Raw genomic sequence first — 23,260 nt, 5'->3', positions numbered from 1 at the left:
CGGGCAGTCAAGCAAAACTGTGACATCGCACCAATGCTGTTCTCAGCGTCCCGTGCCACATATCCATGAAACTTCCTCCTGGAGTGGAGCTAATCCTCTGGAGTGGAGCTGTTCACCCTGTGACACCACCAGTCCAAAGCCAAAGCCATCCCAAACTCTTTTGTTGACCAGCAATATGCAGACGATGCCAAATGTGTGCATGCTGGGAGGCCTAGCCTCAAACTATCACCTGCGCAGTCTCAGAAATGCAAGAGAAAATTGGTGCAGTCTAAGCATTCAGAAGATGAAGCTACTCTACCAGCCTGCTCCCCATCACACAAATTCACACTTGTAAATTCATTTCACCAAAATTAGACACACTCCTTTAAGACTGGCCTCACCAATTCTCTGGTGAGTGAACGTAATCAGCTTTGGAATCTATTTTGCATAGTTAATGTTGTTTTTATTTTGGCATCTGTGAGAGTAATTGAAAATTGCTGTCAGACACAGATTTTCTTATTTTATGAACCCTATTTAATAGTAATTCCACAGTAAAGTCATGAGACTTATTGTTTTGATGGCTTTGCATTTCAAGATCACATGTCATGAATCCACCCAGTTACTGAGTCCAGTTTAAGTTTAAGTAATATTCCACTTGTTCTGCTTTCACATAAAACTTGATTTCAGTTGCACCCTCAACAAGTCTGGTTCACATATTTTGTCAGAATCTACTCTGAGTCTCCCGTAAACAAACATTGCAGCAACTCACTAAGACTCTTCCAACAGCACTTTCCACACCCATGACCTCTTCCATTTGGAAAGTGAAGGGCAGCAGACACCTGGAAACACAACACCTGCAAGTTCCCTTTCAAGCCACACACCGTCCTGACTCAGAACTATGGCACTATTCCTTCATTTTCAATGGGTTAATATCCTGGAACTCTCTTTTTGATAGAATCTCTACAGTGTGGAAACAGGCCTATCAGTCCAACAAGTTCACCCAGACCCATTCCCCTACCCTATTATCCTATAGTTACTCATGACTAATGCACCTAACCTACACATCCCTGAACACTAGTGGCAATTTAGCATAGCCAATTCACTTGGCCTATACATCTTTGGATTGTGGGAGGAAACCGGAGCACCCGGAGGAAGCCCTCACAGATACAGGGAGAATGTGCAAACACCTCACAGACTGTCGCCCTAGTCTGGAATCAAACCTGGATCCCTGGTGATGTGAGACACCATGCTGCCCCTCTTCTGAAAAGCATAATCTTCCTACATCACAGGAAAGTTGCAGTTCGGGAAGGCAACTCACAGTCACCTTCTCAAAGGCAATAGGGATAGATAACAAACATTGGCCTTGCCAAAATCATCCAAATGCCAAAAAAAGGCCAAAAAAAAAAGTCCAGGATGTTCATCCAATTACAGTGAGAAGAAAAAGCACTATGTATGCCTGTGCCAGAATGGGGTGTGAGTTGAAGGGGATTTTGGATATGGTAGTCTTTGTACAAAAATGCTGCTCTTCCCTTTTTCAGATGTAGAAATGTGAGGAAGAAGAGATGCTGTCAAAATAGCCTTAATGACCTGCTGCAGTGAACCCTTTAAATCATTCTTCCGGGAACCCAGATTGGCAGTGATGGTAGAGGATAGATACTAACTGAGTGGCTGAAACACCATTCATATGGACTGTTCAGTCACTGGTTGGTATTGACCGTCTTATATGATTGACCTCAATCACGTTCCTAATGTGAACCTGGATGGGGATAGAGTCAGTAGACCTTGAAGGCTTAAGAGGTGGGAAAGTCATCATGAAGTGTGTGGCCTCTGCTAGTCTTGAGATACTCTCAAAAGGGTAATAGTTTGATAATGTCTTCATTAGATTGTTATTGCCTGGCACTTCAGTCATGCAAAGTTTGTGTATCCTCTGTCAGGCTACACAACTCGTGCTTTGTTATCAGAGAACAAAATGAAATTGTCAGCAAATGCTTCCCTTCCTTAAGGCATGGGAAAGGTTATTGATGAGACAGCTGAAAAATGGTGCCAGAACATTTTTTGTAAAGATATCCTGAGGGCTGACTGTGACAAGTAAGCAATCTACCTTGAATCAGGTATGGCTCTTGTTGTCGAGGTTTTTTATTTGACCTCCATTAACTTCAATTTTCCTTGGATGTCTTGATGCCATGGAAGTTGACTGCTTCCTAAATTTCAAGGACAGCGACTTCCACCTCTCTCTCTCATTCAGCTCTGTGGCATATTCTATATTTGCTAATAAACTTGTTCAGAGATGTCATTATACGCCTCTGGAGCACGTTGAATTGAACCCAGGCCTCTAGGTTCAGAGGTAGGGACACCACCACTGCACCACAAAAGCCCTTCACTCTGTGTCTATACTCAGTTTAAGGCTGTGATTAAGTCTGGAGCTGTGAGGTTTAGATAGAACATGAACTGACCGTCGGTGAACAGGCAATTGGAGAGTATTGATTGTTGATGTGCCCTTCCATCATTCCAACGATGATTACTGAACATTGAATAAGCCAGTAATTGAGTGAGACATACATATCCTGTCTATTTAATGGATGCAGTACAGCTGGGCAATCCTCGATTTAATCAGTAACTACCAGACTCAGAGTTACACTGAAATGACTTCTTCGAGGAAATCCTTTGAGAATCATTGTGGATGTAGAAAAGTTGGAAAATATTATCTGTTTATAAACAAGGCAAGCTTTAGATATAGAGTCTACAAAGAAATTGATTGACAGATTGGAAAGCACTGGGATGGTGGAGTGCTCCTGTACTGGTTCAACAATACTGTGTAGGAGAGGCATTGTACAATGATGTATATTGTATATGTTGAGATGAATTAGCATGGCAGGAGGTCATTAGCTAGGTTGCTCAGTGAGGAAAGGTGGGACTATTGATCTTTGTAGTAGACACAAAGTTTGGGACATCTAGGCAGAAATAAGTGCCTCCAAATTTGTAGTTGAAACTAATTGGCAGAGAGACCAAAACAGATTGCATGTTATTTTGCACTGTTGTGTTGTAGATGTAGAGACTCGGTAGGTGTAAGTAAGGTTTCTACCTGATTGTCCAAAAACTCCTGTTGTGAGCAAGGAACTTTACATAACTACCCTGTTTGAGCATGATTTCCAGCATTTGCTGTCCTCACTTTTGCCTCATTGATTTTAACCTTACTGCGAATCCTCTTGCAAGGATGCCTACCTTGAAGTTCTCCTCCTCTTTCTACAAGAATCTCAGTGAGTCTCTCTCTCACTGCAACCCCCAGGTCATCTCCTCTGCCCTGAAGCGCTTCAACTCTTTATTACCTTCTCCTCAGCCCCACCCCCCTCCCATTTATCTCTCCACCCTGAAGACTCCTTGCCTTCTTTTCTGATGAAAGGCTTTTACCTGAAACGGCGATTTTCCTGCTCCTTGGATACTGCCTGACCTGTTGTGCTTTTCCAGCACCACTCTAATCTAGGCTCTGATTTCCAGCATCTGCAGTCCTCACTTTTGCTTGTATTAACTGAAGAGTTATGCAGTGAACAGAGAGGTTCTAACTGCTGCTGACTAAGTGAGGGAAGTAAGCCCTTAATATTGCGGGTGGTTTACTGAAGGAAAAGTACAAGGTTAACATACTGATGCTCTCAAACTTGGAGTTCACTTTGATCAATCAGAGACTTGCAGATCAAATCCCAAACTTGGAAGTGTTGTGAACAATGGAAATATTTATGAGATTAATTCCAGGAATGAGGGACTTTGGATGTTCTCCCTGGAGAGAAAGAAAGTTTAGAGAACATTTGTTCAAAGTTTTCAACTTGTGAGTTCTAGACAGTTCAGGCAGGAAAAAAAATGGCTATATCAATGTTGATGGAGTTACAGGTTGAAACTTTTGGGATTGTTGGGGGTGTGGGTGGGGGCCGTGTGCAGAACTGTTGTGCAGGGCCTCACAATCAGGTCATTTTTTTTGTTAATGGGGAGTGGGCATCACAAGCCTTAGACTTTCCAAACCATGACCACCTTCATCTTGAAATGCACCGGTAGCTGATAAATGAGAACATTTGTGACTTGCCTTCCAAGCTTCACAACATTCTGAATATCGGCTTATATTGCCATTCCTTCAGTGTCATTGGGTCAAAATCCTGGAATTCCCTCCCTTCCGCAATGGTTCAAGAAGGCAATTCACCATTATCTTTTGAGAGCAAGTAGAGACAGCAATAAATGTCTGCAGAGCCAATGATGGCCATGTCCTGTGAGTGAATAATCAGAAAGCAAGGCCAGCATTTGTTATCCTTCCCTAATTACCATTGAACTGAATGGCTGGGGAGGTGATTTCAGAGGTCTGTTAAAAAGCAGTCTTATTGCTATGGATCTGATGTCACTTGTAGGCCTGGGCAAGTAAGGGTGGTAGATTTCCTTTCCTGAATGACATCAGTGAACCAGCTGTGTTTTGATAACAATCAACAGATGTTTCACGACCACTATGACTGAAGGAGCTTTCAATTCCAGATTTAACATTGAGTTTCAATGTTGAGCTGCTGTGATGTGATTTGAACCCATGGACCCAGCGCTTTAGCTCTGTTCTTTGGATTATTAATCTAATGACACAACAGTGTCTTTGCCATTTGTGACATGAAGCTTTGAGATTAGAAAGATGTCCTAGTGGCAGAAGGGAGAGACATGGAGAAGGTGCAACATGGAAAATTGATAAAGAATGTAAAAGCTCATCGGATCTGGGGTAAGTCGGATGAAAATTGTCTTAATGGCAGGAGACAGAGCTTGGTGGTCGAAGGCTGCTTGTGTGTCTGGAGCTTGGTGTGTGTAACTCAGGGATCAGTCCTGGCTCCCTTATTGTTTATGATATTCATAAATGTTGTGGATGAGAATGTGGAGGGGAATGAAGAGTAAGGTTGCAGCTGACACAAAGATGCTTGGGTGGTTGACAGTGAGGAGGCAGGTGTTAGGTTAAAGGAAGATGTAAACAGATTAGTCAGATGGACAGATCAGTGACAGATGGAATTTAACCCTGACAAATGAGAGGTGATGCACTTTGGAACAAAGAACAAGACAAGGTTATACTCAATGAATGGCAGAGCAAGAGGGAGCTCAGAGGAACAGAGGGATCTGAGGGTGCTTGTCCTTCGATTCCTGAAGGTGACACAATAGGTTAATAGGGTAGTTAAGAAGGTATGCAGGATGCTTGTCTTTATCAGTCATGCAACCACCTGATGATGAGGCAGTGCCTCGAAAGCTAGTGCTTCCAAATAAACCTGTTAAACTATAACCCAATGTTGTGTGATTTTTAACTTTATCAGTCATGGCAAAGTATAGAAGTGCAGGGAGGTGACATTGAAACTGTACAGAACTTTGCTTAGGCCAGAGATAGAGCACTCTATGCAGTTCTGGTCACCACACTATAGAAAAGAAATGCTTGCATTGGAGGGGGTGCAAAGGAGATTCACCAGGATGTTGCCTGAGTTGCAGCATTTCAGCTATAAACAGATGCTGGATAACTTGGGGTGTTTTCTTTGGAGCAGAGAAGGCTGAGGGGAGACCTGATAGAGGTTTATGAGATTATGTTAGGCTGGACAGGATGAATAGAAAGCAACTGTTCCCCTTAGTCAAAGGGTCATTAACAAGGGAGCTTAATTTTTAAGTGGAAGACATGAGGTTTAGAGGGTGTTTGAGGCAAAATGTGTCCACCCAGGGGATGGTGGAGGTCTGGACAGTAGTTGAGACAGGAAACCTGACAACCTTTAATAAGTACTTGGATAAGCACTTGAAATGCCATAACATTCAAGGTGAAGGGTCCAGTGTGAGTAGCAGGATATTCTTGGTGATGCAGACTCAATGGGCCAAAGGGTCTCTTCTGTAGTGTCTGAGTTTCATTCGATTACCTGCAGTATACAAACAGGCCATTTGGCCCAACAAGTCCACATGGACCCTCAGGGGTAACCCACCCAGATTCATTCCCCTACCCTACATTTATCCCTGACTAATGCAGTGAACACTATGGGCAATTTTATATGGACATTGATGTTGCACAGAAGAAGGGGAAGTGTTTTGGTGACTGTGTAGGGTTGGGGAAAGCTGAGCTCAGAGCGAAACATGTTATTGATGTAGCTCTTTTCACCTCAGCCCATTACATTTCTGGTAGATAGAGGAAGTGTTCATCTAATTGAAATTGGATCCCAGATTTCAAAAGCATTAATTCTCCTGAGTAACTCATCAGGCTCTGTGATTGCCATGAATTAGTTACAAAGTCACTCAAAAAAAACTCTGGAGAAGAAAAATCCATATCTTTGTGTGACAGGATTTTATCTTTGAACACTAGCAGTAATTTGACAGGGATTCACAATTAACTGATTCTATATAATGCTGACAGTTCAAATTAAATATGCCCTGCAAAGATCTGGTATTGCTTTTTACATTTTAATGCTACAATAGTCTGCGTTTATAAAGAATGATTTGTTCACGACTCTTTTGGCTACTGTGAAACTGCCTTAAGTAGTGAAGTGTAAGACTTCTTCTCTACCAGTGGAAACAATGAGATGATCAGCTGAGTGAATTATAGCAAATTAACACAGTGCTTACCCCCGCAACCTTTTCCCAATTATGGATATTATGCATCAGAGTCAGCATTAATGTCAAGTTCAATTGTTTTGTTTTGCAACAAAACGGATCCTTGAATATTTTAGCACAGTGCCAGGAACAATAATTATAATAGCCCCATTAAATCCTCCATTGCAACTGTCAAAATTCAGTAGGGGAGAATTTAACCTTGGAGGATTGTGTAAAAATGGACAGTGTTGAACTGCCTGATCTCACCTGGTCTTATCTTTCATTTACGTCAAAGGAAAGGAATGGAATGGTGTACACTGGGCAGCCCATGAGACAAACAACTCCAGCTGTTCATATCCAAAGTAGACAACTAGGAGGCTGAAAGAGCACAGCAAGCCAAGCAGCACCAGGAGAAGTCAACGTTTTGAGTGTAACCCGTATTCAGGACTAGAAGTAGGGTCATACCTGAAGAAGGATTACACCTGAAGCGTTAACTTCTCCACCTCCTGATGCTACCTGATTTGCAGTGTTCTTCCAGCCTCCAGTTTGTCTGCTTTACAGCTCATTAGATATTGTCAATATACCCTAAAATTACTACTCCTCCACCGCACAGATTTTTAAGTGGCTTACGTATTGAATGTTGGTTAGCTCAGTTGGCTGGGCAGCTAGTTTGTGATGCGTGGGTTCAATTCCAGCACAAGCTGAAGTTGCAATGAAGTACTGTTATTCTCGACCTCTCCCCTTGCCTGATGTGTGGTGACCCTCAGGTTAAAGTCTGTTGCCTCTCTCTAATGAAAGAGGCCCCTATTAGTCTGGGAAGACAATGGTGATTTTACCTTTGATTACAACTAACAGCCTGTCACGTAACCTTTTTTCTGAATTCACAATCTACAATGCTATGTTGTAAAGAGGATGGGTTCTAAACAAACCTTGCAGCTACTAACCCACGAGATATTTTGAGCTATCAACACCATAATTGTTTTCTACTGCTATCTGTAAACTCATGAGCCAGCATATGTTTCATTCTTCCATTCAATATACAATGAACGGAAGAGCCTTAGGAAAAGTTGATGGGCAGACAGATCTGGGAGTGCAGGTCCATTGTACCCTGAAGGTTGCTGCACAGGTGGATAGAGTGGTCAAGAAGACACATAGTATGCTTGCCTTCATTGGACGGGGTATTGAGTACAAGAGCTGGCAAGTCATGTTAACATTGTACAAAACATTGGTTTGGCTGCAGTTAGAATACTGTGTACAGTTCTGGTCACCACGTTACCAAAAGGATGTGGACGCTTTGCAGAGAAGGTTTATGAGGATGTTGCCTGGTATGGAAGGTGCTAGCTATGAAGAAAGGTTGAGTAGGTTAGGTTTATTTTCACTAGAAAAAAGGAGATTGAGGGGACACCTGATTGACATTTACAAAATCATGAAGGATATAGACAGGGTGGATAGAGACAAGCTTTTTCCCAGGGTGAAGGATTCAATAACAAGAGGTTACGCTTTCAAGGTGGGAGGAAGTGTAGTCTAGGTAGCTGTGGGAGTCGGTTGGTTTATAGTAAATGTCCGTGTTGATTCAGTTACCCGAGATAGAAATGGAAAGGTCTAGGAAGGGGAAGGATGAGTCTGAGATGGTCCAGGTAAATTTGAGGTCAGGGTGGAAGGTGTGGCACCACCCCCCACCTTTTCCTCCGCTAGTTTAACCTGATTGGAACTTGGGCCAAGTGGATCTCATTTTCTATGTGATCCATGATTGGAGTTGTTAACCTGGACCAATCAGGGAGTCCTGGCTGACAGATGTATACAGGAGATTGAGAAGGTCTCCTCAGTTGAAGGACTGGCTTTGAGCTGGCTGGCCAGAACCCATATACTGTGTACACGTAAATAAAGGGTGACTTGGTGATGGGATTCTGGCCTCAGTGCAGTCACGTCACTACCTAATAATGCTGTAGGAGTGTATTGAGCATAGACTCACTCTAACACTATCGCTGTTCACTATACTTTCCAATTTTACATTTTGCTACAAATATCTCAGTCAGATTTCAAACAGTTCTTTTCAAACCTTTTTCTCCCTCCACAAAATACATCTAACCTTGCCTTTAGAGAGTACAGGTTAATGCAGTGTTTATTGTCATGGCCCAGACTAGTCGATTACCTGGAGTATTGTCACTGGACTATTGATTTAGAGACCTGGATTTGAATCCTGTTATGGCAGATGATGGAATTTGGCTTCAATGCAAACCTGGAATTAAGAGTGCAATGATGACTATAAAACCACTGTCTGTTGTTGGAAAGATTCACCTGGTTTGTGAATGTACTTCAGGGAAGGACTCTGCTGTCCTTACCTGAACTGGCCTACTTGTGAGTCTAGAATCACAGCAATGTGATTGACATTTCATAGAATCCCTTCAGTGTGGAAACAGGCCCTTCAGCCCAACAAATCCACACTGACCCTCCAAAGAGTAACCCACCCAGATCTATTCCTTTATCCTATATTTACCGCTGAATAATGCACCTAACCTACACATCCCTAAGCATTATGGGCAATTTAGCATGGCTAATTTACCTAACTTACATAGAACATAGAACATAGAACATAGAAAAATACAGCGCAGTACAGGCCCTTCGGCCCTCGATGTTGCGCCGACCAAATCCTACCTAACCTACACTAGCCCAATAACTTCCATATGCCTATCCAATGCCTGCTTAAATGACCATAAAGCGGGAGAGTTCACCACTGCTACTGGCAGGGCATTCCATGAACTCACAACCCGCTGCGTAAAGAATTTACCCCTAACATCTGTCCTATACCTACCACCCCTTAATTTAAAGCTGTGTCCCCTAGTAACAGCTGACTCCATTAGCGGTAAAAGGTTCTCAGTGTCTACCCTATCTAAACACCTAATCATCTTATACACCTCTATCAAATCTCCCCTAAACCTTCTTTTCTCCAATGAGAACAGCCCCAAGTGCCTCAGCCTTTCCTCATACGATCTTCCTATCATGCCAGGCAACATCCTGGTAAACCTCCTCTGCATTCGTTCCAATGCCTCCACATCCTTCCTATAGTATGGCGACCAAAACTGCACACAATACTCCAGATGAGGCCGCACCAGAGTCTTATACAACTGCAACATGACCTCAGGACTCCGGAACTCAATTCCTCTACCAATAAAGCCCAGTACACCATATGCCTTCCTCACAGCACTATTTACCTGGGTGGCAACTTTCAGAGATCTGTGTACATGGACACCAAGATCCCTCTGCTCATCCACACTACCAAGTAGCCTACCATTAGCCCAGTAATCCATCTTCTTGTTACTCCTACCAAAGTGAATGACTTCACACTTAGCTACATTGAATTCCATCTGCCACCTTTCTGCCCAGCTCTGCAACCTATCTATATCCCACTGTAACCTGCCACATCCTTCTTCACTGTCCACAACTCCACCGACCTTTGTGTCATCCGCAAACTTGCTCACCCAGCTTTCCAGCCCCTCCTCTAGATCATTTATAAAGATGACAAACAGCAACGGTCCCAAAACAGATCCCTGTGGTACACCGCTAGTAACTGCACTCCAAGATGAACCTAGTCCATCAACTACTACCCTCTGTCTCCTTCCAGCCAGCCAATTCCTAATCCAAACCTCTAATGCACCCTCAATGCCATACCTCCGTAGTTTTTGCATTAGCCTACCATGGGGTACCTTATCGAACGCCTTGCTAAAATCCATATACACCACATCTACTGCTTTACCCTCATCCACCTCCTTAGTCACCTTCTCAAAGAACTCAATAAGGTTTGTGAGGCACGACCTGCCCTTCACAAAACCGTGCTGACTATCCTTGATCACATTATTCCTATCCATCTTGCACATCTTTGGACTGTGGGAGGAAACTGAAGCATCTGGAGGAAACCCGCAGGAACACGGGGAAAATGTGCACACTCCACACAGATAGTCACTGAGGCTGGAATTGAACCCAAGTCCCTGGCGCTGTGAGGCAGCAGTGTAAACCATGGAGCCACCACGTTACCACTCTGGACAATTGGAGATGAGCAATAAATGCAGGCCTAGCCAGCAAAGCCCACATCCTGTGAATGAACTTTTAAAACAATGTGTGATGTTACTTTTCAGCTGATTATTCATTTCTCAATTGACTTCAAAGCTTCCTTGAATGAAGATTGAAATGCTCACTTGTGTTGATTGAGGACAGTTTCTTACTGTTGTGACAATTCCCATTAAGCCCAACAGGAGAACACTCATCATCATGAACATCTATTTTATCTACAGACCAAAAGCCTGTCGGCCTAATGTCACTGCTTCAAAGTCTGTGATAATTGACTGGATGTGTTTTGATTGAGTTAGCCAGATGACAACTTTCATTAGTTGTATGGTAGGAATCATTAATTGAGAACACATCAAACTAGTTACCAGGAGCTGGGGGAAATAAAAACAAAACATCAAACTCACTCTGCCACACTGTTTTAAAACAAATAAGTTTGTCTTACATGAAATACAGTGTGTCCTCTCGCAGAATGATTTATCTTCTTGGTTAGTCCTCACTATTACCTCAATGAGCTTTGTGTCAGCTATTCTCTCAGGTACTCTTTCATTGCATGGATAAAAAAAACTCGAGCTGTTCACCCACTGCCAACCCTGTGGCTGGTGCAGATGATAATTCATTGAAAGATAAAGAAAAATTGCTGGACTCACTCAGCGGGTCCAACATTATCTGATGAAATGGAAGCAGAGTTATTGTTTCAGATTATGACCTTCCATCATGTTGGACCGACTAGATATTTCCATCATACTCTGTTTTTGTTTCAGATTTCCACCAACTGCAGTATCTTGCTTTGGTGCTGGACATTTCACTATTACTTCCTCTCCATAGCTGTGCACATTACATACACATGAACATATAAATTAAAGGCAAGAATAGACCATGCTTTAACATGATCCGCTATTTAATAAGATCATGGCTGATCTGATTGTGGTCACAAATCCATATTCCTCCCTACATCCCGTGACTTCTGTATTTCCTTTCACCCTAACAGGAATATACTTTCCCTGGATTCTCTTCAGATTATGACCTTCCATCATGTTGGACCAACTAGATATTTCCATCATACCTGAAGGCTTCCCATTTTCCAGTTGTCCTTTTACCTTCAAAAATCTGCCCCCAATTAGCTTTTGAAAGTTCTTGCCTAATACCTTCAAAATTGGCCTTTCTCCAATTTAGAACTTCAACTTTTAGATCTGGTTTATCCTTTTCCATCACAATTTTAAATCTAATAGAATTATGGTCGCTGGCCCCAAAGTGCTCCCCCACTGACACCTCAGTTACTTGCCCTGTCTTATTTCCTAAGAGTAGGTCAAGTCTTGTACCTTCTCTAGTAGGTACATCCACATACTGAATCAGAAAATTTCCATATCCTTCAGAGTTCTGCAATTCACTCCATATATGTAATATGCTACTTTTCCAGTCTTCCTACCAAAATGGGCAAGTTTACATTATAGTTGAAAATGTGTTGCTGGTTAAAGCACAGCAGGTCAGGCAGCATCCAAGGAACAGGAAATTCGACGTTTCGGGCATAAGCCCTTCATCAGGAATCCTGATTAAGGGCTTATGCCCGAAACGTCGAATTTCCTGTTCCTTGGATGCTGCCTGACCTGCTGTGCTTTAACCAGCAACACATTTTCAACTGTGATCTCCAGCATCTGCAGACCTCATTTTTTACCCGAAGTTTACATTATACTCCATCTGCCAAACTTTTGCCCGCTCACTCAACCTGGCTCTATCCCTTTGTAGGCTTCTTCTGTCCTCTTCGCAGCATATTTTCCCACCTGTCTTTGTTTTATCGGCATATTTGCCAACATCCATGTCACTTATAATGATTAGGGCTCCAACACTAATCCCTGTGGTACAATGATCTTTACATCCTGCCTGCCTGAAAAAAATACGTTTGTCCCACACTCTACTTCCCATGAGCGAACAAATCTATCGATGCTAAAATGTTACCCCCAACAAGCATACACTTCCAATTTACAAAGTAACTTGTGATAATGGCATCATGTCAAATGCCTTCTGGACACCTAAGTACAATATATCCTGTAGTTCCCCTTTATCCACATTGATGTACAGTGCTTGTTCCTTCTCCAGTACATGTAATAAATTCATCAAGCATGATTCTTTTTTTGATAACGATTCAATTTCCCTTTGAATCTTTCAATTGAATGTTTCTCCATCATAATCTCAGACAATGCATTATTGACCTTAACTGGTTGCCACATTATAAAATACCTTATTTTATTTTCACTCTCCCTTCTTTGAATTCAATTTTCCTTTTATTTGCGTTTCCTATTATGTAAGGGTGTTCTTCACCTCTGGTAATACACTGTATTCCACTCTCTTTTATCTGTTCATTTGATGTGGCCTTATTTTCATTCGTTCTTCTTCACACACACACACACACACACACACACACACACACACACACACACACACACACACACACACACACACACACACACACACACACACACACATCCTTATCCTACTGTGTGCAATCCCCTTGCCTTTCTTTCCCAAAACCCAGATAATAATAAAGCAGAATGTAACCCCTTTAACTGTAAGCTAGGCCTGGCACTTAAGGCTTTACACAACAAATGCATGGTTTCCCTTTGCATTAGATAGCTGCCTCAGTTACTCATCACCAAGAAGCTACTTATTCTCTCATAACTTCAGCTGATTTATTTCAAGTGAACGGAGGAATCCATGTAGCTCCTTATGGGTGTCATAAAATAACACAAAATACTGCATATCTTTTCTCCCCTCACATCCCATTCTGCAATCACTTTGCCGTGTACTGCCTTTCTTTTCCACGATCAGCATTATCATAACCAAAAGACATCGCCTTGTTGACTGATGCTCAACGAGGGAAGAAAAGGTTCACAATATTTCATTGGGGCATTCATGTTTTGTTCTGTGGGCACCACGTTGTTGGGCTGAATTTCAGCACAGACATGAATTTTCAGTGCGCTGCTCCACTCAGTTCACTCAGTTCCCGAGACTCTGGCATTTTCAGGGTTTAATTTTGGAGTTTAAAGTGCAGTTGAGATTGGGAAGGGCACATTTACTGAACGTTCTGTCTGAAAAGCCCAAACAAGTCACCAAGGTGGTCAAAGGCCACTCCATGGGCCTGGGGGAGGGTGGGGGAGGTGGTGCGGTGAAGGGGGGGGGTTCAAAGTCCAGGTTAACAGCTTGGTGTTAAACAGAGGGAATTGTTGGGTGCCATTTCCTGAAACACACGATGAAAAAACTCTTACTTAGTTCTAGAAGACACCAGACTGAAATTTCAAAGAGCAACTAATATCAGTAAAATACAGATCAATGGCAAATGGTGGTTTGTAGAAGCTTGTGGATTAGCTGCTACATTTCCTAAAAGGATGCAAGTCTTCCTTTATTCCAGTGCTGCAACTCATCCTTTAAAGTTACTTCCTAGATAATGACCACAGAAGGAGTTCCTTGACACAGCACAGAAGGGAACCTTTTAGGGCATCATCCCTGTGCAGACTCTTTGAAGGTGCTCTCCTTTCTCCATCGGTTTGTGTTTACTTAAAGTCTTTACCATAATAAGACATTCTAAGGCACTTCACCAGAGTGAAATTTGAAGTGAAATTTGATATCAAGCTTCATTTGGAAAAGAAAATGAGAGCAGATTGCCAAAACAGGTTATATTGGTTGAATGTCTCAGAATAATATCTTTTTATAATTCTGTTATTTTCCTACCCCAGGGATGTTATGGCACTCCAGAGTAGATAGGACTAGAACTCAGGATGCTTAGGGCCAGAGGTAAGGACACTACCACTTTATGTAGATTTGTGGGTGGAAAAGAGAGAGATTTAGGGAAGGAATCCCAAAAGTTAGGATTATGCAATTGAAAATATGGCCACCAATAGTAGATCATTTAAAGTTCTCCCCCTGCTCTTTGTAATGTTTCCGTTCTCTTTGAATGTCACTATTGAAGCTGCTGCTATCATTATTTCAGCTCTTCAAGATCTAGCATTGCAGTTTCATATAACCAAGTGGCTTGCTTAGCTCTTTCAAAGTCTTGTCTGTCCCCACTACATTGGTATTGTTGTGTTGCAATCCTATAATGACCCATATGGTGAGTTACAGTGATGGATCATCCCATACATTAACTCATGCTGACAGTGTGGAAAATAGAAGAGAAGAGTACTTGGTTGGAATGTCATTCCACAGCCGAGATTGAATTGTTATATTTGCATTTTTATCACAAAGATGACCTCCTGATTGGAAGCAAAATGCAGAAAGGCTCACATTGCTGTGAAGTTCAAAAGATAAGTTGGTTGTACATTTTATGACATCACCTCCCCAGGTGCATCAGCCTGAGTCAGGTCACACTGAGCCACTTGGAACAGATCGTTGAAGCAAACGTGACAGCTGAAGTGCTCACTGAATACGTTCCACTCCGAAATGCAATCATTTTATTCATCTCGATGTGTAGCTGGGGTGAGAGCAGGCTTCTATTAAAAGTATTGAGGATTCATCTTACTGCTGGCAAGCTGAGTGGTTTTACACTATAAATGCCAATGAGAAGATGCTGTTTTAAAATCCCAAAGGCACTACGCATTTTAAATAAAAGTTGTTGTCTGTGTTTGAGATTATAGCTGTAACAGAATGAAAGAAAACAAGACTTGGTTTGAATTCAGTACAGAAAGCTACTATCAGTAAAAATGGTCATGACATTGTCAGATTGTTGCAAAGTCCCAACTGGTTCAATCATGTCTTTTTCAGGAAACAAACATACAGTGCCCATCCCTAACCATTGAGTCGTAGAGTCAAAGAGATGTACAGCACAGAAACAGACCCTCCGTCCAACTCATCATGCCAACCAGACGCAGCAACTTTGTGCCTAGACAGCACCTGCAGACAGAAATGTGATAATATGTTTGTGATGTTGATTAAAGGATAAACTTTAGTCTGGACAATATGGATAACTCTGCCAATACTTTTGAAAATAGGGCTTTGTGACTTTATATGTTGATCGAGGAGGGCAGACTGGGGGTGTTGGTTTAACGTCTTATCCAAAAGGCAGCTACTCTGACAGTGCAACATTCCTAGAGCCAGGTTAGATCGAATACACAAGTACAAGGATAGGATTTGAACCCACAACATTCTGAGTCCATAGAAATATGGAAGGCAGGAATAGAGTCATAAAGGAGGAAAAAATGAGGAGTGCAGATGCTGGAGATCAGAGTCGAGAGTGTGGTGCTAGAAAAGCACAGCAGGTCAGAAAGCATCCAAGGAGCAGGAGAATCGACGTTTCGGGCATTCCCGATGAAGGGCTTGCGCTCAAAACATCGATTCTCCTGCTCTTTGAATGCTGCCTGGCCTGCTGTGCTTTTCCCACACCATAGTTCGACTCATAGAATCATGAAGTCATACAGTATGGAAAGAGTTCCTTCAGCCCAACCAGTCTGTGCTGAACTTGTCCCACCTGGCTGAACTTGGCTCATTTCTCTCCAAAGCTTTCGTATTCATGTACTTACCTAAGTGCGTAACTGTAGCTGCATCCACCACTTTCTCTGGCAGTTTGTTCGACACATGAACTACTCGCTGTGAAAAAATGTTGTCCTTCATGTCCTTTTTAAATCTTTCTCCTCTCACTTAAAAATATGCTCCCTAGTTTTGAACTCCCCCACCATAGGGAAAAGATCCTTGCTATTCACCTTATCTGTGTCCCTCATAGTTTTATAAACCTCAATAAGGTCATCCCTCAACTTCCTACACTCCAGTAAAAGAAGTCCCAGTCTATCCAGCGTTTCCTTATAACTCAAACCCTCCTTTTCTGCACTCTCTAACATTCAATAATATCTTTCCTACAGCAGGATGGTCAGACTGCACACAGGACTCCAAATGTCTCCTGACCAACACATCCTCCTCACAGCTCACCCTTCCATCCAATTTTATGTCGTATGCAAATTTTGAGACTTTGCATTGGCTCCTTCTGAACCATCAATATATATGTGTGTATTGTGAATAATTGCTGTTGTTGAGCTGCTAAGTTTATGAAGTCTAACAATTGTTATGAACGGGAAACACCAAATACCAAATACCCTTTTTGATAAAGCAGTAGGTGGGAATTGGATGATGATGGTTCAAAATCAAAATTCATTAACGTGGCATCTTCAATCCACTATTTCAATAAAGGTCTGAACTAATTTGTTTAAAATAACTTATTGCTTGTTTGTAGAGGCAATCAGCGGATACTGATTGGGCATTTGTCCAAGGAGTTTGTTAATATCTGTAACTTAGACAGTGATTCAGGTAGGAAATAAATCAATATCATCCATTAGGAATTGGAAGTGCACGTTTGGATCATGTATTGAAACTGATTTGCTAAACAAGAGTGGTCTGCCAGAACGTGTGTGTTTCCTTCCTCAACCAATTTTATCATCGGAGTAATTCCGAGCCTCACATCTCTTGAGCATTTTGCTCTCCAGAGCTTGTCCCAGATGGAATTATTTTGACGTGAAGTGATCATGTAGCACAGGTGGTATCAGGCCAGCTGTCCATTGCACATGGCCCTCAATTTTCTGTTTACTTGTAATGAATGGAAATGGAAATGTGATGTGTAATGGGCAGCCAACCTGAGATGCCTGTTGTACATTGATGACTAACAGCAACGTATCCTCAATGTCTTTTGCACCCACTGATACTGCCAGCCCAGTGGCCTTTCCTTGCAATGCACTCTAACATTCCTGTTAGGTGAACAAATTCTGCCAAGGCCCTTTTTTGCTATTCCTAGCTCCTGGACCTTCTGGTGCTTTACCATAGTCAACATTTTGTCTTGATCAGTGTTGTCTCTTCTGTTATAGAGAGTCATTGAGCTGCACAGCATGGAAACACACCCTTCGGTCTGACTCATCCACGCTTACTAGATATCCTAAATTAATCTAGTCACATGACCCTGTACAACCTTTCCTATTCATGTATCCCTTGAGTTCCTTTTAAATATTCATTTGGAGATGCCGTGTTGGACTGGGGTGTACAAAGTTAAAAATCACACAACACCAGGTTTTAGTCCAACAGGTTTAATTGGAAGCACTAGCTTTCAGAGCGCCGCTCCTTCATCAGGTTTTGGCATCAGTCTAAACATAATGGCACAGACAGCAGCACACAGAGGTGCTAATACCCAGTACATTATCTGGGCTGACACCAATTGTTAAAGTTCACTTGAGAATGTAACTTTTTAAAAAGAAGTTTTGCAATTTACATATGAAAGAAGAGAAACTAACATGGTCATTCTAACAGATAAAAGACTTAACAAACAATCAAGGTATTTTTCAATGCATAATTTCAGTTACATCACACTATAAACGTTTGCTATAAATTGTGTGTCTTACAATTGTGTATTCCACAACCACCTGATAAAGGAGCGACACTCCGAAAGCTAGTGCTTCCAATTAAACCTGTTAGATATAACCTGGTATTGTGTGATTTTTAACTTTTAAATATTGTAATTGTACCAGCCTCCACCACTTCCTCTGGCATCTCGTTCCGTATGTGCACCACCCTGTGCATGAAAAAGTTGCCCATCAGGTCCTTTTTAAATTTTTCCCCTCTTACCTTAAATCTATACCCTCTAGATCTTGGTTATTCACCCTATTCATGCCCCTCATGATTTTATAAACTTCTTAAGGTCGCCCCCTCAACCTCCAACACTCCAGGGAAAACAGTATCAGCCTGTTCATGGTTACAGAAATGGTTCACAATTGTTTTGCTCCCTGACTAAAATATTTAGAATCTTGCCTGTAGCTTCAGTTGAGAGTTGCAGTCAGTTAGAATTTGAATGCTGCATGACACTCTCTTGTTCCTCGGTTGCTGTCTGACTGGCTGTGCTTTTCCAGCACCACACTTTTTGACTGATCTCCAGCATCTGCAGTCCTCACTTTCTCCTTACATCCAAATTAACTTTCTCATGTTCTCATTTTGATGTGGCTGTTAAGGTAATCTTGATAACAGCAATAATAGTTAGTAGAAAGGAGATTGAGAGGACAGACATTTAATTTGCCAAAAGAGACAAAGAGATACACTCACTAATGGGCACGATGGTCCTTCAACAATTATTGCAGCCAAGATAGTAAGCGAGGTGTTCATTAGCCTGTTTTTTTTTGAGCACTGTATGACTGAGATCATTTTTCACAACATTGGGAAAGAACAGAATTGTAAGTGGGATAAGAGTTTAAACACTCAAATCATTTTTCACAGTTAAGTCACTCAATTAGTTTTGTTGCATCTATAGGTTGAGATTTCTTCAAACTCAAAGTTGTGGGAAATTATGATGATTTCCATGATCAACCTGTCAAACTATATTTAAACTAAAGTTTCCTGCAAGAATACAGAAAAGCAGTGTAAAACAAATGAAAATCAACATGAATAATCTGAGCTTCAAGCAACCTAGTACAGAACTTAATGTCTTTTCATAATGTTCCTCTTTATATGAGAAAATTAAAGTTGAAAGCCATCATTTATGCACATTAAGCACAGCTGGATTAAGAATATGCAATCATGGAAGATTTACAGCTTTGAATGTGCCTCATTCTGATGTTGCAGAAATTAATTTACAGAAATAAAGTGATACCCATCAGGCTTGGAGTAATGTCGAGTCTGACAGGATTAAGTGGTAGAATCGGGCAACATGTTTAGCAAGAGCCATCCTGATGTCAAGGTTATCTCGCCACATCTTGCACATTTTTCCCAAGCAGCATGGAGAGATTCCCACCAGTGGGTTCCAGATTGATAATTATTAAACACATTGTCAATAGGCTAACTCACCATGGGTTGTGGCCTAACCAAACTTGCTATGTCAGCTAGTTGTCAGGAAACTTCGACATGGAAACCCAGAGTGCAGATGCAGCTTGCTGCTTGTTCCAGAAGACCTCCATGCTCGCCACCAGGCACCAACACCTTGGGCATGTTCTATGTGCGCCAACCACGTACACATCATTGCCGTGGACATTGACATCTGACATGTGCCAGCATCAAGGTTCTCTCACAGGACGCTCCTACTCCTCAATGCTGCACCTCGGGCTCTCCCAGCCACTATCATAGTATAACTACAACAAGGGCGTGGCGGCTCAGTGGTTAGCACCGCTGCCTCACAGCACCAGGCACCTGGGTCCGACTCCATCCTCGGGTGACTGTCTGTGTGGAGTTTGCACATTTTCCCCGTGTCTGCGTGGGTGTCCTCCGGGTGCTCCAGTTTTCTCCCACAGTCCGAAGACATGCAGGTTAGGCTATGTTAAAGTGCCCTGTAGTGTCCAGGGATATGCATGCTAGGTGGATTAGTCAGGGGGAAATGCAGGGTTACAGGGATAGGGTAATGGGGTGGTTCTGGGTGGAATGCGTTTTGGAGTGTCTGGAAGACTTGATGGGCCGAATAGCCTGCTTCCACACTGTAGGGATTCTCTAATTGTGTAACATTGGGTGCTCAGGGAATGGACTCTGTGGCTCTTCACTTGCTCTCAGAGCATTCATTGACTCTGAGCCACTTGGATGCTCCCAGCATCGCTGTCTTGCAGAATGCCCCCTTAGCCAGAGTAATCTGGACCATGTCACTTCTGTATTGATATACCATTAAGGGTGGGTGCAAAGCCAGAGAGCTTGCCATGGCTGTCAGCAGGCCTCAGTTCAAACAAGGGGGACAGCCTTCCTTCTCTCAGGGAATTGTGGCACAGGAGGTTAACGGCAGTCTCTGATACCCTGTCCAGGTCCCACGCCGGGTAATCAGAGGATCCTCTGCTCATATGGAGTGAGGAGTGAAATGAGGGGCAGCACAAAAGGTGTTTTGCTCTTGGAATGAGACAATCTCCCCAGTATTTAACATGCACGGGGAATGCAGGGTTCCAGTTCACTGGATCTGTCAGTAGCTTGAGAAATACTCACTGTGTCTGAGGAGCGAAATCAGTCGTCACTACCACATGACAATGTGTGCTTTAAAAACGAGCGCACCGGGCCTTTCATAAATACAGGTATACGTGAACACACTGGGTGATTGTGTTTTTGTCAGTAAGATAAGTCTTGAACTAATTTAAATAAAACATCTGATCACCATTCCCTTCCAATAGCTAATGCAGTAAAGTCCCTTCTTCTCTGAATCCCAAGCATTGGGAATTCTCTGTTTGAATCTCAGATGCATGTTGCATGAGTATTCTGGATGCTGGGGATCTGGTTTATTGATGTTAAGGTGGGGGATGGCTGAGGGTGAGTGGGGAAGGTGTTACATGCATTAGGAAGAGTGCTAGAGCATGGACTTTGGTGGGAGGTGGGTACAGTTGCACTGATAAAGTGAGTGTGAGCTATCGGAGTGAAGTAATGGCACTTCAGCTAGCAGAGTGGAGAAGGTCAGTAACCTTCTTCCCGCAGTGATGGGCATTCCTCCAGTTGGCTGAGACTGCTCTAAGCTTGGCAGCAACCTTGGACCAAGCTGGCATAGTCCCGTGGTGTGGTCTCCATTGCCAGTCCAGGAAGAAGAGATTATCTCCCCTGGGAACCACTCCTTCCAGCAGGATCTCCATCTTCCTGCCTGCAGATTGGGGCACCAATTTTTCCCTATCTACCATGTCTATGGCAAATGTCCAGAGCTGTGCAGGGCAGCTCCAGACTGGCAGTGCCTGTCCAGGTGTACAATGCCCTTTTAAAGATGGCATTGGTGCCTTGGAAGTTGGTCAATGCCGGGATCTCCTGAGTGGCAACTTGTTTTTAGCAAGGTCTCCCTCATTGCTTTGTGTTCCCCCAAAATTAAAATGATTCCTCCAGCAGCCTCATGGATCAGTGTATACGAGAGTGTCTTCCAAATTCAGTATGAATTTCCAAATCTGGACCTTTGGTGGTCCTCACGTCTGTCCTGATTTCTGGGAGGCCTGATGACTGATACCAGTGGCCAGATTTCTACACAGTTGAGAAGACTGCGCGGACCTGATGAGTATCACCCAATTCCAGGATCCCCATGAATGCACAACCAGTGACTCTCTCTTCCCCCCCACCCCCCACCCAATCTTCCATTTTCACTCACACTGAATCAGAGTGATTCCTGCATTCCTGGCAAGGCCAGTTCCTTCGTGAACTTTGACACTTCCTTGACTCCCATAATTCTCTTGGTGCTGTGCCAGCTTCTCAAGAATGTGTAGTCCATGGTTCCTCAGATCAATCATGAAGGGTGGTCTGGATGCAGAAATATTTTATTGGATTACTTCAGAAGCTTCTAACCATCTTCCTCATGATAAGTCATGGCTCCATCCATCCCCAATGGCCCCTTATACTATCCATGCTAACGTCTCCAACTCCCACCCATCCCCAAATGCTTCCTAAATCCTCCTTGCCAGTCCATACCCCCACCCCATGCTTAATAGCCCCCTGTAGAGTGCTTCTGTTCATAGCATTTCCATTCCCATTCATCTATTTAAGGCAGTGTGCAATGACACATGTGGAAATGCTTCAAAAAACAGCCATTCCTAGTTTCTTTAAAATAAACAATGTGCTGACAGCAACACTGACGTTTAAAGTGTCACTAACATGAGCTGGAATCACTTGACACCTCTTTAGTCTGTGCAACTAAACATTGAGTTGGTGATATAATAGATCACAAAGGAAAACTACGTTCTATGCACTTGCTGCGTTTTGGAAAGGCAAATCAGAGCAGGACTTGCACACTTAATGGTCAGGCCCTGGGGAGTGTTTCTGAACAAAGAGACCTTGGAGTGCAGATTCATTGTTCCTTGAAAGTGGGGTCATGGTTAGATAAGATAGTGAAGAAGGTGTTTGGTATGTGTTCCTTTATTGGTCAAAGTATTGAGTACAGGAATTGGGAGGTCATGTCGCGGCTATACAAGACATTGGCTAGGACACTGTTGGAATATTGCATGCAAATCTGATTACCCTACTGTAGGAAGGATGTTGTGAAACTTGAAAAGGTTCAGAAAAGGGCTTACAAGGATGTTGCCAGGGTTGGAGGGTTTGAGGTATAGGAAGAGTCTGAACAGGCTGGGGATGCTTTCCCAGGAGCGTCGGAGGCTGAGGGGTGACCTTATAGAGGTTTACACAATCATAAGGGGCATGGATAAGGTAAGTAGACAAAGTCTTTTCCCTGGGTTGGGGGAACCCAGAACTAGAGGGCATAGGTTTATGGTGAGAGGGGAAAGATATAAAAGGCATTTAAGGGACAACCTTTACATGAAGTGGGTGGTGTGTGTATGGAATGAACTGCCAGAGGATGTGGTGCAGGTTGGTACAATTGCAACATTTAAAAGACATTTGGCTGTGTATATGAACAGGAAGGGTTTAGAGGGATATGAGCCAAATGCTGGCAAATGGGACAAGATTAATTTAGGATATCTGGTCAGCATGGACGTGTTGGGCTGAAGGGTCTGTGTCCTTGCTATACACCTCTATGAGTGTGTTTCAGTGAACTAATAGAAATCTGGGCTGTCAGCCAATCCTCATCGTGTGTGCAGATTGTGAACTATGGAGGTTGTAGAAGGCCCAATTCAGATTTCCAATTCAGCTTTCGTTTCCCATCTTTGCTGCTGCCAAATGCCCCAACCTTTTGTAATTAACTTGATTCCAGCTGGAATTTCCTCATTGAGATCAAGAGCATGTGTGGCATGGGGGCTCAGATTTAACTAATGTGTCTTGC

At 42.8% G+C, this 23,260-nt stretch overlaps 1 protein-coding gene across 1 annotated transcript in view; it reads left to right on the top strand.

The window, feature by feature from the left end:
* dpp6a (dipeptidyl-peptidase 6a) overlaps positions 1-23,260 on the top strand; it is a 1,150,594-nt gene that overhangs the window by 208,465 nt on the left and 918,869 nt on the right. The window lies entirely within an intron of this gene.

Source organism: Hemiscyllium ocellatum, chromosome 5, assembly GCF_020745735.1.
Source record: "Hemiscyllium ocellatum isolate sHemOce1 chromosome 5, sHemOce1.pat.X.cur, whole genome shotgun sequence".
Lineage (NCBI taxonomy): Eukaryota > Metazoa > Chordata > Chondrichthyes > Orectolobiformes > Hemiscylliidae > Hemiscyllium > Hemiscyllium ocellatum.
This window is presented reverse-complemented; position numbering and strand designations above follow the sequence as displayed.